Source organism: Stegastes partitus, unplaced genomic scaffold (genome assembly GCF_000690725.1).
Source record: "Stegastes partitus isolate 25-593 unplaced genomic scaffold, Stegastes_partitus-1.0.2 Scaffold840, whole genome shotgun sequence".
NCBI classification, from domain to species: domain Eukaryota; kingdom Metazoa; phylum Chordata; class Actinopteri; family Pomacentridae; genus Stegastes; species Stegastes partitus.
The window spans coordinates 37972-53216 of NW_007578571.1; the positions used below are offsets into that span (position 1 = coordinate 37972).

The following is a 15245-nucleotide window of genomic DNA, read 5'->3' on the forward strand; positions in this document are numbered from 1 at the left end:
GCCGTGATCGTATAGTGGTTAGTACTCTGCGTTGTGGCCGCAGCAACCCCGGTTCGAATCCGGGTCACGGCAGTTTTTCTCAGTAGGCTGTCATTTCCAGTATCAATTTGGTTAGAGCTTTAACAAAGGCTCAGCTAAAACAGCAGATTTACTGACACCTCTTACTCATTCCCATTGTCGTTTGGAACTGACTCAGTGATTTGGTTTTCCAGCATAAGTCACTAGATTAGTGCTTTACATAACTGGAAGTTTTCAGAAATAACTGCAGGCATCTTTTTAAAAACAACTATTGCATGAACTGTCCATACGTTCTGTTCTCTCAGTGTTTAATGTGGCTTGGTCCACATGAAGCCTCAATGGGATAAATTCCTTCTTCACTGAGAGTTCTCAGGACCAAAATGTCAGCCTGATGCAAGCATGTAGGGGTCTCAAAACAACCTTAGGGTCCATCTATGAGCTAGGGACCATAACTATTCTCATGGATTAGTCGTGGTTACTGGACTTGCTTGAGTTCCTTGAAGACGTTTCACCTCTCATCCAAGAGGCTTCATCAGTTCTGACTGACTAGTTGGGACTTCCAGATACTTATATCCTTAAGAATCCATTAACACCTGAGTTTAGGGACCATAACACATTTAAAATTCCTCATTAAAGACAAAATATCTGGAAATTCAAACCTTCAGGATATCCCAAAAATCCTGCAGTAACAGGTTGTGGCCACCAGATGTCCCCTTGGACCTGTGCATGCAGGAGAGGAGCAGATTTTGAGGACTGAGATTCTTGCAGAGGAGGAGGTTGCCTGGAATTGACTAATGGGCCTAAAGGTGGGAGGTTTGATTCATAATTTAGCAGGATTTCACATGAAAATATTTTCCATGTAGCAGAAGCAGTTGTGTAAGCATCATACATGGGAAAACAGCTAAATACCAACGCCGCACATGAACAGAGTGCTGCTGCCTCATTGGCTATAGGCCTAGAGGGGCACCAGGATCGCTCCATTTCAGTTATTATAGTTAACTGTAGGGACAGGCTTTTATTCTGACCCTTGTAGACCTGGAGTCCTGTCTAATAATTGGTATTGGTACAGGGACAAATGAATTTAGCAGTAGATCTCTAATGCACAATAATTCCTAATGCATCCATGAATATAATCCCGTAATATAACATACACACTCTGGGGCACTTTTACATTGATGTCTCCTCAAATGTATTCACACCCTTCAATTAAAGAAAAGGCAAAATTCACAATAGTAACTAGAAACTAAAAAAAGTAATAATAAATAAAAATGTGTTAAATTATAATTTAGTGAAATGAGACATTGCTTTTGAATTGTGGTTGAAAAAAATAATTAAAAAAAAAAAACAAAAAACTGTCCCAGACAAATTAGAGCACTTTGCTGATGAGCAGTGAAATCAAAATACCTGCAAAAGTCTGACTGAGAGTTACAGAAAACACTTGATTGCAGTGAAAGGGTTGTCCAACAAAATATTAGTTTATGGGTCCCATCATGCTTGTTTTGTTGTTGTTGTTGTTGTTGTTTTTTAAAAATATATTTCTGTTGAACCACAATTCAAAAGCAATGTCCAGATTTTTATTACATTTTTTTAAATTTATTATACTTTCGTCAATTTCTACTTATTGCAGCTGTTTTTTTCCCTTCGTTAGTGGAGGGGTATGAATAAATTTGAGGATATTTTGATATTAAGACTTTTTGCAGGACTTTTAGCAGAGACCAGTGCCGCTACTTTCACTTTAATAAAGCACTACTGTTTTCTAGCTACTACTACTACTACCAGCACCAGCTATAGTATAATTCCTAACATTTCCAGCATGCACACATGCATTCATTCATAGGTTGCAGTTTTCGGTGCCTGCGGCCAGGCTTTCCTCCCCCCTGACTCCCTCCTCCTCCTCCTCCTCCCTCCTCCTCGTCCCCCTCCCTCCCTGCAGCGGCCATATTGGAATGCTGGATGTGGAGAGGGGAAGCAGGAACAGGCGACGAGAGGGAGAGAGCGAGAGCGAGAGAGAGAGAGGGAGAGAGGGAGAGAGAGGCAGGCAAGAAGCGAGAAAAGCCCTGTCCGTAACTACTCCCAGCTCCACAAGTGAAATAACGGACTATTTTACCGACAAATTACAGCTTCTCCCGCCGGTAAAGTCACCGCAAAACCTGCCGGACGTCACCTGGAAGCAAGTCGACGTGAGTGATGTTGTATTTTTTTTTTCTTCCCAGGTCTGGTTGGTTGGAGGGGGGGTGTTCGGGATTATTTCAGCGGCTCAAAAAGAAAAAAAAAACAAAAAACTACGGGATGGTTTAACGGCTGCCGCGAGCTGCTTCTCTCTTCTTAAATATTGTTCTAGAATTTTACTTACTTTACGGTTCGTGAGGGAAAACAGCGGATAAGTTAGCTTTAGCTTCGCGGCTCCAGAACTAGTTTTTTTTCCTCCCCTTCCTCTCACTCTTAGTAAGTTGGAGCAGTTTGAAAAGAAGGTGACCTACTGCCACCAAACTCGTCGCCACAGTCACATGGAGCGAATGTGGAGTAACGTTGGGTCTAATTGACGGTAAATAAGTACACCGGATTAACCTACATTTAGCTCCGAAATACTGTGTGTGTGTGTGTGTCGTTTCTCGCGGATTCGAGGCTTGTTTGTTACCTGGATTTGCTGCTTTACAAACAACCTGAACTCTTACTTTCTGGACTCCAAAGATCAAGTTATGATTCATTTCCTCCTTCAGTTCTGATGCGAGGACGTCCAGCAAAATGGTCCAGTTGGTTCTGTCTTTGTGCTGTTATTTAATTAGATGTAGGATTTGGTGTGATGTTCCTGCACACCCTGTAATTATTATTATTTTGATGTTCATGAGCTCACATAGCAGATTAGCTCAACATCTGCACTTGTGATTTTGTTAAATTTACAGCTCAATTCATTAATTAGTGCACTTATAGAAAATGAATGACAACTTCTGTGATTGATTCTTTGGGTTTTCCTCAAGACTAAATCCCACATACTCGCTTACAAGAAGATTTACTCCTTTCCTCAGTCTTTAAATCACTTTCAGTCGAATACGTTTTGTTTGTGCATTGTTGATCAGACAAAACAAGAAGTTTTTCCATTGGCCTCTGGGGACATTTAATACAGTAAATGAATATAATTGACGCCACAGATATCACACAAGTTGAAATTGTTGGTGCAGTTCATTTACATTGACCTTCATGTTGTAGCATGTTAAAACAGCGTTGGGGTAAAAACGAATCTTGTACCGTACACATGGAGTGTTTTATTGAAATAGAAAGACACTCAAAAGTTCAGTCAATAATCTAAAAAAGCGAGGTGCTCTGTTTTCGCGTATTCCCAAGTGTGACATGGCTGTGAGCTTGGTTTGCCTACTTCATATTCCAGATGCAAGAAAATGCTAATGAATTGCGGTATCCTGAGGCTACTGACGCTTCAGACCTGCAGTGTACTAATAAGAGTGCAGTCCTGCACACTTATATTTCCATTTCTGAAGCACCGGTTTGTATGCTAATGGGATCCAGGACTGTAAATTGTAGCTACAATACAAATGTTGTTTGCTTCGCTTCCACGTTTCAGTGATTCAATATTTGATTGAGGTATTCCAAATCCATATTTAATCTCAGTTACTGACAAGCAAAATGAGGTGGTTGTGGTGGCTGACAGTAAATTCCTGTCATCTGAATAATAGCCATTCTGACCAGAGGAAAGTCTTTGCCAGGATGACGTCCTGCGGCCACTGTTTCCTACACTCCAACAAGCCAGAGTTCAAATGCTTTGTCTCATGTGTGGCTTGTTCAGAAACGCATATCTCCAAACGCTGTCAGCTGGAACAGTAAATCTCCTCGCCTGGCTATTCATTTAAACGTACGAGCTTTCTACAGGTTTGAGTTAGTATTCTGAATCAGCAAACCAGCAACCGAGCCTCACATTGCTAATTAGCTTATCCACTTAATGAGCTTGTATTTACTTCAACTCCAGCTGCATTCATTCAGCTCCCTCACCGTGACCGAGCGCCACACCACATGAAGAGTGGTCTCCGGCTGCTAATTTGTATGCACAGTTTTTTGTGGGTATTTTGCCAATTTATACGACTGATGACACACAACGAGGGTTCGATATGAAGGTGGTCGGATTTGATTTTGCTGTAATTCGCCACATTCATGTGTGTTTGAAGCATGTGGTGATAAGAGCGCAGCCGCTGTCTACTCATCTGGTATTATAAGACTGCAATGAAAACAGCGTAATCCATTATTGCAAGTACAAACATGTCATTACAGTCAGTGTGTTGAAAACAGTGTTGTTTTGCTTAAAACTTCTGACATACTGCACTTCATTTGGCTCTGGGAAATTCCTTGGCATGGCACTCCACTTGGGCTTTTAGTGTTTACGGTTTCCCGTTATTATAGAAATGCAAATAGGCTTCTGTGATACATCTTGCTCAAGTTGGTAGATGCAAATGAATGCATGTCACATAGAGAAGAATAAATAGCTACACCTTTACTGACTCGACTCTGTGGCTGGTCTACAGCAGGCTAATACAGGCGTGGCAGTCGTGGTGTGTGTGGTGTGTGTGTGTGTGTGTGTGTGTGTGTGCGCTTGTGTTTCAGTGCCTGTGTGTAAATTGCAGAGCAGTGCAGGAGGCCTGTATTTATAGAAACACTTGACTACACTCAGAAATCTTACAGGAGCAGTCCGCTACACTGCAGAGAACTCCAGTGTCTTTTTCTTTCCAGTAAAGTCTGTTTCGGTCAGTTTATTCATTCTTTTTTTTTTTTTCCTATTTTGTACACTTATCTACTTTGTGTTCTGCTCAAGTGTTTTTTTTTTTTCTATCCTAGACAGACATACGGGCAGAAACAGAGAAATCTGTAGAGAAAGACAAGATGGTAACAAAGCCAGCAGTCAAGTGTCAATAGATTGGAGTATGTGGTGTGACTCATAAGGACTCCAGCTACCGATAGCAGTCATTGGAGACACATACTGTGTGTTTGGAGGTATGTAGAGTTCCTGAATAAGAGTATGTGTGTCCTTAATATGTGAATGTCATGAGGAATCCATGATACCTAATGAAATAATTTGAGGAGGAAAGAGCAACTCTGCAAAAGCTTCTTAGCAGTTGGAGTATTAAAAGTTGTGTGCTGTTTTTCTAGCAAACAGGGTGGCTGTTTTTTTCCCAATGATTGCCTACTTTGTACCTACTGTGTAAATATATGCAGCTGTGCGGAGGTCTGAGCTGTTTTCTCACGCAGTGCACAAATCTAGGATTTCTGTTTGCAAACTTACCTCAGGCAGGAAAAAAAGCATGAATGAAGAGTTGAACTGAGCAACTGGTGTTCTTTGTTTTGCACCACTAGTTTCATCTGGAAGTATAGAAAGCAAAGTGTGTGTTTACATGTATGTATGTGTTTGTGCACGTGTTGGCATATGTGTCCTTAATCTTCAAATTCTGCCTTCTTTTTCTTCTTATGTGGAACTTATTCCCCCGCATCCTGCATCCTGCATGTGGTTTCAGCTGCAAAGGAAAAGAAGTGTGTGTGTGTGTGTGTGTGTGTGTGTGTGTGTTGTGTGTTTGGAGACAGGAGGTTAAATGAACATCCATTCCCTTTGCTTCTGGATTGGTTGCATTCAGGAAGCATACCCCACACCCCTCCATGCACACACACTTTGAGAGCACTTATTGTACATCCTAAAACATGCTGTGTCCCTCAGGAGCTCGAAAGGGAAACGCCTTCTTCCTCTCAGCAGCAGTAGCACTCCTCAGACTTCTCCTTGTGTTTATGTGTGTGTTGGTATGCCTGTGTTTACCCAAGATAATTTGAGCAAATGTCTTGGTTTTGACAGTTGAGAATTTCTCCCTACTCCTTAAACGCCGGATTAGCAAAATGCATTCTTGCAATTGCATTTGTATGTTTGCTAGCTAAGGGTTGAGTTATGTAACGAGTAAGTAATACCCAAATGGTGAACACCTGCCACCTGCATTTATGTGAAGACATGTGTGTGTGTATGTATTTGTGGAGTGTAACTGCATCTGTCAGTGCCAATACCATGCACATGTATTCCTTTTTTATATATATTATGCTATTGTGTTATGTAATTAACGAGATCAGCTAGTATGTGGATGTGACCGTTTACATTCATTCAGTCATTCATTGATGTATAGTTCCATGCAAAGAGAATGTTGGATTGATGCATCCCTCATTGCCATTATTGGGATTGGGTGCCGATAAAAGCAGTTTCTCGATGGCAGAATTGATTTCACACTGTTAGACCCGATCTATTTGCAACCTTTTGTTTATTCCATGCATGCTAATGATCAAGAACTCCCAACTGTGACCACTGTGAGTAATGTATTGACAGTATTAAGTGGTAATGCACAAGAAACGCCATTGAGAATCTATAAGCCGATTGTCAAACTTCCAGCTGTGTGACTTTCCAAGCATTTGGAAAGGAATTCACTGACTTGCTTGTACATTGTACTCAGAGATTCCTGAAAACTGTGGCGCATGATTGTAAATTATATCAGCTCCAGCAGTCAAGATCGACGCGTCCCTAATTCTTTTACGTAACCTAAAACTCTGCATATGTCAGTCAGTTAAATCAGATTGTGCTACGCGCCGTGCAGTATTTAATGTCTTGTGCAGTTGAGGTTATGAGACAGCAGCATGAATTTAGGGGAGGACAGTATAATAGCAGGTTTTCTGAGCTTAACTTCAGATTCAGACTTATTTTTGTGTTTTTATACATACAAATTTCTCCTAAAACCAAAACTGTGCAAATATTGTCAAAGGTATAATAATAAATAAATGAAATGATCTGTAAATAGGTAATAAAACAGACAGTAATGATAATAAATCACACACACTTTAATACAGATTAATGTAGTAATGTGTGTGTGCATGGATGAACCAGTGTGCTTTGCTGTGTGAACTGAAATTTGCTACAATGGCAGGAAATGACATCATAGTTAATGACTTGTCCCTCCTTGGGGCATGCACACACAAGGACACACACACACACACACACACTCTCACACACACACACTATCTCTCTTGAAGTGCGCTACCTTCGTCCATGTAGGTCACTGGTGCAGCTTGTCATCTTGTGATGAATGAACCTGAAACGCAGTGATTCCCTCTGGTGTAAAGAAGTGCGTGGTTTTTTTTGTGTGTATGCGTACATAAGAAAGAGTGCACCCTGCTCAGTTCAAATGACTCAACAAACTAATGGAGGTTCTCTTGCCCCTTCATTTTTCCTCTGAGCGATGACTGAACTGCAGCCTAGCAAGCAACAATTAAAACCGCAGATATTGTAAATGAGTCGCCCCTCTCCCTCTGTGCGTGTCGCGTTTGAGCGGACAGTCAGTGTAATTGCATTGCTGTGAGTCAGAGAGGGAGAGAGAGAGAAAGAAGTTATTGTTGGGCTTTGTCATAAAGACAAGGAGAGAAAAGATGTTGGAGGAGGAGAAAGCTGGGTACAGAAAAGACAGAGAACAACTTCTGTGTGTGTGCATACATGCAGAAAACATGTCATTATCTGCTGAATATGACCCAGTCTATCGTCTTTAAGCTTCACATGTAGGATGTTTTAGTTTTCAGAGGGGCTGTTGTACAGGAAAACCCCTCGTTTGGTGGCTTTTTCTCTCACCTCCTACTGCTTTTCTGTTTGTTCAGCTCTCAACCGGTCGTGATATCTCAGGACACGTCTCAGACGTTATCGTGGCTGACGGTCGGTCACGGAAATTGTTTAAAACTTCCATCCCTTGCTGAGAGTTAGATGAGTAGATCAATACCACTCACTTATCTGTATTTTAAATATGAAGTGGTTGCTGAGTAGCAGCTTCACTTAGCATGAAGACCGGAAATTGGGGGAGAAAACTGTAAACGTGGCTCTTTCTCAAGGACAGCAAAAATCTGCCAGCAAGCACCTCTACAGCTTACTCATTAAATCATTATATCTAATTGGTCTCGTTTGTTCAGATTAAACAACATCTTCACATTCAGCTTCAGAGATTTTTGCTAAAGTCGATTCCCAGACAGAGTAGTCCAGGGTTTTGCTTGCCTAGAGGAATGTTTCGTGCACCCCAAAGAGGTTTTAGCCAGCGCCAAAGGAAAATCATTTACCATCATTCATTTACTCAATCATAATAGACATTTTTGTTTATGAAATGGTCAGAAATAACAGGAAAAAATTATAGACTTCTGTCAAATAAGGTAACACAGACTCGTTGCCTTTACCATGTGTGGACTGATCGGGCTTATTGTGGTGTGTTGTCACCCCCCAAAGGCCCATTCTGTGCCAGGAAAAAACACCCTGCATTAGTCTCATGTTGACCGTAGAGACATGAATGCGGTATTGACCCTGTTTAACTTTCCACCAGTGAGCGAATGTGCATTGCATTCCCCCAAAAAAGTGTGAACTGGTCCTTTTAGGAGCTCATTTGTTGGCATAACCTGTAAACATCAGACATTAACCAACAGTTCTGATAAAACTCAAATATGTTCAACTGCTCTTTAAGCTTTATTCCTGTGCCATACATTAGTTTGCTGTTAAGATTATTGCACAAAACTTTACATTTATGTAGTGATGACCCTCAGTGATGGCTTGTATCTGACTTAAGAGCACACAAGTGTATCTGACATCAGTGCAAGATTAGGCCCGCATAGCTTTAAACACAAACTTCATCACGGATATTGGACGATAAATTTTGCCTGTTGTGTGATTACTGGTTGTAAATAATTCCCTTTATGCTTTCTGCTCCACTGGGAAGGTCATACGGACAGTTACACAACAGCATCTCTCAGGCTGACAGTCAAAACAGACAAGGCAGACATCACTGCATTAGAGCTGTCATTTGAGATGGAAGACTTTTAATATATTAACGGAGCAAACAGGAATCTTGACAGTGATTTAAAGAGTATGAACACGACGTGAATCTGCCATGCAGCTTTTAATACACAGTTTCACTCAAAATGTCACTGTGTGGTGGTGGTGGAGGATTTAGTCGGTTATAAAGCTGTTTTTCTTCGACATACATCTCAGGCTTTTGGCCACGAGCTGGGAGTGTAGAGTGTCTGGCCTCCAGGTTAAAACTACCCACAAAAGGATTTTTAGGTTGCACAAGCCAGGTACTTTACTGAGAGTGAAAGACAAGAGAGAGAGAATGAGACCAAGGCAGTCATCAATGTCTGCTTGGCCAATCATATGACCTCATCTCTCCTCTAGATCCATGCACAGCCACAGACACACAAACAGTGCGCGCCCACACACCCACAAACACACAAAAAAGAAAAAACACACAGTCATAATAGATTACAGGGAGAAGCACACAGAGATCAGCGGTGAAACACCTGGACACGAGCCATAGGTCTGACATCACGCTCAGAGTGCTCCCATAAACTAGCGTGGCTGAGGTCAGATGTGAGCATAATGCCACAGTGTCTGCCCGTGTGTCCATGTGTACGCGTCTGTCTGCGTGATTAGTCACCAGCAGGCGCACTCCTGTAACAAAGGTTCATTGAAGAATAGTTTTGAGGTTGTCTGTCTGTCTTCCTCTCTCCCTCTCTGCCTCTCTCTTGGTCTGGTAAAACTGTTTTTCAGCGGTTTTTGTTTTACTATAATGTCAGCAAAAGCAGTTGCAAACACTGGAAAAGCTGTCACAAGCTGATTTTTAAAATATATAATTTACAAAATATCAGCTTGTCTTTGTTTTCTTGCTGATTGAAGCCGATGGGATCCTTTATGCACTGAGAAAATCTAGTATTATAGAAGTTTATCAGGTATAAATTAAGATTTATAAGATGGGCAAATCTGTAAATGTGCTCTAATTGGTGGCTTTTTGGAGTCTACTCAGATTTGTTGATTTCAGGGGTTTTTGTGCCCCCCTTTGAAAAGGTTTGAAGCAGCACCAAAGAAAAATCAACATTGCCAAAATGAAAAGAGTTGAGAATACAATATTGCCATACAATTCTTTGCCAAGTTTTCTTAATTGACTTCATTTCCTTATGCGTAGTATACACTTTTTTTTTTATTATCAAGCAGTAAGAAACAACAGCAAGATGCCTACATTTCTGTCAAATAAGATACCACAGACTCATTACCTTCACCATGCATAGACCGATCGTGCTTGATGTCGTGCGTTGTCCCTCCAAAGGTTCTTTCTGAGCCAGAAAAAAAAGCCCGGAACACATGGCTAGAACTGGAGATTTGCAGTTTTTTGAAAATACATTATCAATGTTATGGCTGATGATGGATTTGAATCCTGGTAGACCCTGTGGTAAATACAGTGAAGAGTGGGCAGCCCCGGGGTTGTTCTCCGACTGTATGACTGGTAATTGCATTACCACTAGAGGGCAATGTTAACACACTGACTCAGGAAGCAGGGGATGCTCACATGGAGAGAAATAAGTAAAGACAGAGTGTAGATCCACCTTCTAAATGAGAGTCTGAGCAGGGTGTGTGTGTGTGTGTGTGTGTGTGAGTGTGACATCTTGGCCTACTAATCCAGTGGCCCATTAATCTGCTTTACTCCCGAGCAACTCTCGTCTGTCTGTCTGTTTGCTTGCTTGCTTTTATGTGTGTGTGTGTGTGAGAGAGAGACATCTTTACTCTGCCATAGCTCATTCATAGACTCCACTGAGTGTCCAGTGGGACCAATATACTGTGACATGCAGCATATAATATTGATGCTATAACAGCAGTGATAACCACACCTGGTTGTACGGCACTTGAAACACATTTTGTGGTCCGTTTAAACAGTGGAACACAAGCATAGACAGCAAAGATCCAGCGACTGCTTTTTGATCAAACACTTAATTTTATAATCAAAAGTTAAACGTCTTCAAAATATATTTTATCAACCCTCTGAACTCCAAGGAGTTTCTGGGCATTTTTCACTCCTGTCACAATTTATTAACTGTGGGCTCAGTCCTTCCTGCAATATAAAGTCCTACACCTCTACAGAAAGAGCACAACCATTACTAGAAGTTAAAAGAACTCTAAAATGTCTTTGCCCTGAATCATAAAAAGACAACTTTAAATGTCCTTGATTGCTTATTTTACAAAAATTGATGTAAAAAAAAACAAACAAAGGACACATACTATATAGTCACATTTTCAATTAATTTCAATACTCGATTGCTATCTGTTATGTGTAAACACAGCCTGCAGTTCATCCTAGTTCACCTGGGAGGTTATTGAATATTTGTCACATGAGTGTTGGTCACAGTAGAGTCAGTAATTGCGTCATGGTTGAATGAAGAACTCATAATTTGTTGTTGGTTTTTTAATGGAATCTAGCTACAGCAGTTTATTTTCGGCAATTGTTTCAATGAGACATGTAGAACAAATTGATCTGGCTCTGAGACATGGTGTCTGTTTTTTGCAATCTTTTACAGATAACTTGCCTTTCAAATCTTCACGTGGCTTTTGTAGTTTAGGAGTGAAAACAAACTGATAACACTGTATATCGCAGACAGTAGCAAGCATAATTATGTATAATTATGTTTGTTTTACTACATGGAGAGGTGATTATTATTAGTTCTGATGAGTTGAGGTGCACAGTTATCGTGCACATCTGCCACAAACTGTATTAAAATCTAAAAATGGACACAGAAGTCCTTTTCATTTATTGTAGACTCTAAAGCATTATACTTCAGGCTGTGCGTGATGTGAATTTTATCATCTGCCAGTGTCTGTGAGGGTTTATGAGTGCTGTATGTGCCGGGTGGGTTTATGCAGACACACAATGACGTATGTACAGTCGTGTGCGTATCAACTTCTGGATTGAATTTAGTTTTTCCCGCTGCACTGCATGATGATAAATGACTGGTGATGTCTTCTTGCAAGAGACAGGTTCCCTATGACTTCACTGAGTTACATTCACGGATGGAGCTGATTAAAAATAAACCCAAATTCAATGTGTATTTTAGTAGTTGTTTTTTTTTAACCTTTTAAACTTTATTGTTCCAAGGACATATTATGCCTTTTTACCACCACATCTACTCGCCTTGTTAAGCATTCATTTGTGATGCTGTCGGCCCATATAGTGAGCAAACTGCTGAAAATAGAGCGATGTGTAAAATGGGTGGAGGTGGGTTTACGCTCCTCTGTGACTCCGCGTTGCAATTTGATTACAGTATAATTGGATTAAACGCGTAAAGTCAGTGGAACAAGTGACGGTTGGTCCCCGTGTCTCACATCTTTCTTTGCTCCAAAGATGGATGATTTCTGAGGGGCAGCGTTGATTTGAGAACATTATATTATGGCTAATTGAGTAGCTCCTCAGGGGGGCATTTGTGTCAGTGAGGCAGAATAGCCAAAGGCAACACACACACACACTCACACGTTTAAATAAGCCACACTCATCTCCCCCCCTTGTTATGTCATTCTCAGCGGTGTCTTTTGCCGCTATATTGCTGCCTTGTTAAATCCTCAGATTTTTTTCCGTTGGCCTTTTTCTCATTTTCCTCCTCCTAGGTCCGTCTTTCTCACGTCTCTTCTTGCAGTTGTTGCATCATTTCTTTCAGTCTCTTCTCATGTCTTTTCCCTCCTGTACATCTGGCTCCCTCTTTCTACCCCATCATCACTCTCTTGGGGGGACAAAGACACCCCCCCCCCCCCATCCCTCCCCTCCTCCCCCATTCTCCTTCCTCCTTTTCTCTCTTTCACTTCCCTCCCTCCCCCCTTCACGGTCATAGGCTGCCTGCTGCTCCTCTTTCCCTCCCTCCTCTTCCCTCTTCTCTTTACTCCCACTACTCGTGCCGCTGTGTATCTGTGTTTGTGTAGTAGCGGTAGTTGTAGTAGAGGGAGGAGGCGGAGGAGGCCGGGCTGCGAGCTTAAGTCGACATTAGCCATCATTACTGAGTTAGCCGGCTAGCACTACGCCAGCCCAGAGACCACAGGAGCCCGGGGTTTTGGCTTTTCCCAATTTAGCTGTCTTTCAGAAGAGGATTAGTTCTCTTCTCTTCTCTTCTCTTCTCTTCTCTTCTCTTCTCTTCTCTTCTCTTCTCTTCTCTTCTCTTCTCTTTTTTCTTCTTTTTGGACTGTAAATGGAAGGACTGTATCATGGTAAGGCTTTTTTTTTTTTTATCATACTGTACTATTTAAATGTGGGTGGTTGCATGTGTGACACTGTGCATAAACCACATTTGTTTTCTCCTCCTGTATAAAGTCAAAAATAATTGTCGTGACTTTGTGTGTGGCCCGTGCAGTTATATGTGTTTGTATCTGTGTCAGAAGGTTTACTTCTTGTGTAGTTTTTGGTTTCTTGCTGTGGCTAAAAAGTATAAATTGAAAAGCGCTGTTGATAGAGGGCGCTTTGTGGTATTTAAAATGATGATGACGAGAGGGTAAAAGTGTAAATGCAGAAGGACTGTTGATTATTGCAATTTAACAGTGGTTATAGTAATGATGTCGATAATGAGGAGAGAAAAAGGGTGGCAAATCAAATAAACACATACTTAACCTAGAGCTGAAACAGTTAATTGATCTTATTTAAATCACAGTTTAAACAAAAACTTGCTTTCAAAATTTAAAACAAGCCAATTTTTGCTTTTCTCTGCTTTATGTCATTGGAAACATCTTTGGGTATGGGGTGTGCATGGACTTGACAAGATTAATAATTGGGAAAATGAATGGGAGCTTAATCAACAAGCAACTTCCAGCCTTCACTGAAACCATTTCAGCACTTATAAGCTCTATTCTGTCCTGAACCTATGAAGTAAACCCATGTTTGCGTATACAAGAAAAGGCGATGGAAGTGTTTGGTTGCCTGCACGTAGGAGGCTTCAACTTCAAGTGTTCATGTGCAGTGAAGGGGGGTTAACGCTGCCTCTGTGCACTCGTGTGTGTGTGTGTGTGTGTGTGTGTGTGTGTTTGTGTGTTGTGTGTGGGAGGGAGTCGGTACGTTTGAGGGAGAGATGATATGTGTGTCAAATTAGTGGGTTGTGTTTGAATACAAGTGTGCATCTCAGTATGGGTCCCACTGTTGGCCTCGTGGCTGTGTGTAGCCGTTGTGTGTATATTTGTGTAGGTATGTGCATGCATGTCTGCGAGAGTAAACGTAGGCACGAACCAACAATCCCCCATGCTGCGTTTTGTTTCTAGGTTAGATCATCCATATTTCAGCGTGTTTTAATATTTTCATCTTGGCTCGTAATGGATGGAAATTTGCTAAACTATTGGCATAGTTTACAGCTTCCCTCCTCCACACATGTGCAGATAAACGTACACTGCACCTGTACCTGCTTTGCATTCAAGCAATTTAGGGGGGACTCTCAGTAGACAGTTGTAAAGAGGTAAAAGCATACTTAAAAATTTAGGCTCAGGTCAAACCTATTTTATTTATGCGGCATAGCACAAAACTCCAGTTTGCCTCAGTGGGCTTAAAAAGATAAAAGATACTCAACCTTTGGACAGGAAAACAATCACAATGTAAATAATATAAATCACCATAAATAGGACTGGAATTGTGTGTATTCTTAGTTTTTCCGCAGTTAATTATGCATGTTAGGCTGCATTAGCACGCTCTAGTACAAGTCAACAAAGTTCTGTCATCAAACGGCGTAGCGCAGAGCCACCAATGGATTTGGGTTCATCGGCTAATCAGAAATGAGAACACATTTTTAGCCTCGTAAAGCAGCTCCCCAGTGTTTGCTCTCATGCAAGATAAAACACACGCTCAATATTTAATGTTTGATTTTCATCTTATTCAAAAACATGTTTTCAGCAAGTGTAAACGCACGCTTTAACCCACAGCTGGGACTGCAGTTGCACTTTAATTGGTCGTTTTGTTTGTCAGATTTGTTAACTTTTTTTTTAACACATGCAAAAACAACAAAGCCTAGTATCGTTTAAAAATAAATTTAAAGCTCCTGCTATCTCACCAGTTCATTCATCCTAAATCTGAGCTGAATTATGCATCGTGTATCTGGTCTGACTGTGATACATTAACATGCATGCCGCTCCAGTAAGCCGGTTAGATTTATCACAGCACCTGAACGATGCACACTTGAGTGAATGTGTGTGCCACAGTGTGTGCGCTTTCGTAGATAACTGTGTATGAGCAGTCATGCGTTTACGTGACCTTATTATGTTGCAGGACTTATCTGGAGTATGCATCCTCTGTGTGTGTGTGCGTGCATTTGGTGTGTGCGCAGTGCATTTTATTTAGCATGTGGCAGGTTTAAAATAATTGCTTGATGTTTATCTGAATAATGACATGACGTTT

At 41.1% G+C, this 15245-nt stretch overlaps 1 protein-coding gene and 1 non-coding gene across 3 annotated transcripts in view; both read left to right on the plus strand.

Annotated features, from left to right (window-relative positions):
• Positions 1-72, plus strand: trnah-gug (transfer RNA histidine(anticodon GUG)). The gene has a single exon. It is a non-coding gene; the product is annotated as a tRNA-His (tRNA).
• Positions 73-1973: 1901 nt separating this feature from the next.
• Positions 1974-15245, plus strand: part of LOC103365438 (focal adhesion kinase 1-like) — a 68889-nt gene continuing 55617 nt past the window's right edge. The window contains exon 1 of one of the 2 annotated variants that reach the window (XM_008292871.1): positions 1974-2198. The gene's annotated coding sequence lies outside the window, so the exon portion shown is untranslated. Of the gene's footprint in view, positions 2199-4867; positions 5014-15245 lie in introns of those variants that run through there. The other variant, XM_008292872.1, reaches the window with a different exon arrangement.